A 2,843-nucleotide genomic window follows, 5' to 3' on the forward strand; every position below is an offset into this window, starting at 1 on the left:
TATTAAGTAAATTAAGATGTACGGAGTAGTTACTGTCCATGAGCTAGCTCGATCCCCCTTTCAGGACTGAGAACTTTGCCAAAATATGAAATTATCTCCCCATAAGAATGATGCCTAACGATGTCTGCAATCGTTTTGTTCATTTAAGTGCAACTTGATGGCACATTAAAGATTGCGATGTATGCAAAATTGAAGGAAGTAGAAGGGATTAGATAACGATGATGTAGGAATATGCTTATTCACTATATATTTCAATTTTAATAATTGCTTTGAAATATTTGAGAATTTAGACTGGGGGCGGGGGGTATCCCTAAACATATTTTCCTCATATTGTTCTGTATCTTCAATGAGCTAAAGTCTGGCACAAAATAAGTTTTGTGACTCGATAACGTTTCCTCCTGTGCATCATACACAAACCACAATCCAGTTGATAATACCTTAAATGTTAAGCTATAGATTTATAGGCCAGATGTGAAAAAATCCCAGAGCCAGGAGGTAGAGCCAGACCAGCTGACTTTCCACACAGCCCAGCGACCAGCCGAGCACGACATGCTGATCTACCTTCATCCCCCAAAAGTCACATCCCCGGAGCAGGGAGGGGAACAGGCTGTGTTGCCGCCTGTTTTGCATGTGTCTCGGCAGGCTCCGTTCTCCCAGCCTGTCAGTAGAGCAAATTTCTTGCGAACTAAGTTCATGTATACATTTTCAGTTACCAGAGAAGTGCAAAAACGCGACGTTAAATTTGAATTAGAGAAACCCGTAAACACTCCATTTAGGTTTCAGGTTGGCCACAAAGCTCGGAGAACTTGGCAAAGCCAACACAGCATCTTCCCACTGTCTGTGCGTACGGGAGTGATATCCTGTCGTGTGGAAGTAGTCTTGGCTTGTCCCTGTAGTTTGCTGAACACCTTTCTAGATTATTGCAATTTGCAGCATTTGACAGATTTCAGCAAAAATAGAAATTCTTTTACTAGTTCAAGTTTCTGTGTGAAGACTTCAACCAGTTTCACTTTGCAAACAGGCCAAATTGTTTCCAAATGCAGAATTTGTGTTGCAGAGGATGGGATTTGGGTTGGGGTTTTTTTGTTGGGTTTGGTTTTGTTTAGATTTAGGTTTTGTTGTTAGGGGTTTTTTTCTGAGGAGGATGCTCTAGAAGTGGTTACTAGTGGAAAATGCTATCTATCCTGTGAATTATTCTACTTCTTTTTGTCATATGTCTTTCCCCTCCCCCCACAAGGCTTTGAAATTAGTAAGTTCCAAGTGAACTTTGGCTAAATTTAAAATGCTTAATTATGTAACATGGAATGTCTGAAAATCCTCTCATCTCATTTTCTTACTTTCTCAGAAAAACTCAGCTAAGGGAAACGTGACATGTAACCTAAATCATATCAGAAGACTAAAGATTTGTACCGGAAAAAAAAAAAAAAAAAAAACTGTGTTCATAAGCCTAAAAAATGTCAAGTCTTTATTCTGTTGCATACACATTTTCAAAAGAAGCAAAAAAGCTGGAAATGTTTTTAGAAACTGCATAAGCTGCATTATCTATGTACAATGTGCATATAATACCACATTGGTCAGCAACTATAATGTAAAAGGTAATGTGTACAAGTTTTATATGCTTCTCCGAACTATCAAGGAAGTGTGAGTGGATTTTAAACATTTTGATTAGCACCACAAAGATTTTAATGCTTTATTTAAACAGTTTGCTATAGGGCAAACACATTTGGTAGACAAGTAAAATGAAAGCACAGGCATCAGTTTCCCTGTTTCCTATTAAGTAATGTTGCGAAGTAAGCAGAAGTTGGATTCAGATATCAGATAATTATCTCCACACTATGTGTCACAGTAAATAATTTTAATTGGTTTAACTTCAGGGACCATTACTGGCCTAATTAGAAACATGAAAAGGCTACAAGTATTAGGAAATATCCTGAAGGAATGAGAACATTAGCAATTCTGTCAAGCCATTTTTAAAATAGTACACAGTAGCAGTCACATTTCAGTAAAAGGCAGATTACTTGAGAGGTGCTTTTAGGAAAACACTGCTTCTGGGTTTGTAATAAGAGAAGTGGATGGGCAAGCGCAGAGAATTTGTCGTGCTTGACGTGTATTATTACTGTGTACAAGATACACTGAGCTTACCGTGCTGTTTTTAAGGACACAGGTTAACTTTGTGCTGTAGAGGAACTGTGAGAGCTTAGGAGCAGTGAAGAAGCAGGAGTCCCCATGGCAAGCAAGTTCATTTGGGTAAGAAGGGAAAAAAAAGAGAGAGAAAAAACCTAAACCCAGGTCGTGTCGAGTTTGGAAGGGTGGGAAGTTTGGAAAACTTTCATCAAAAATATGTATCAGCCTCTCCAGTGCTTTGGGGAAGATCTGTAAAAAACGACTTCTGAGGTTTTTACTCTCCACCTCTCTGTCTCAACTTTTTGGCTCTTCCATGAGTATCCACACTCCCAATGAGATCACGAGGCAGGGATCTTGTGCTGAATGATACCTTCTGGTTTAAACACTTCCACAGCTTCTCATTCTGTGTTTTAAAACTTCCTTGCCTCTGTGGAAAGCCCCCATGGCTTAGAGGTCTGCTCTCTTGACTCCTCTGTCACTGAAAGCCAACGGGCAAGCAGTGGTAAGCACAGGAGGAATTATTAAACAAAGCTCAGATCTCAGCACTAAGTTGTTCGCTCTTCCAAAAACCCAGACACAGAGCTTTGCTTCATTTGCACTGAACTGCTTGCTGTAAACATTATAAAAAAAAATTAATATGCCCCATTGCTTTAATGAGCATGTGGCTGGCTTTGGATTTGCTCTGCCACTGCTGCACTTGATTCATCTAGTTCTGCTTT

This window comes from Grus americana, chromosome Z (genome assembly GCF_028858705.1).
Source record: "Grus americana isolate bGruAme1 chromosome Z, bGruAme1.mat, whole genome shotgun sequence".
Lineage (NCBI taxonomy): Eukaryota > Metazoa > Chordata > Aves > Gruiformes > Gruidae > Grus > Grus americana.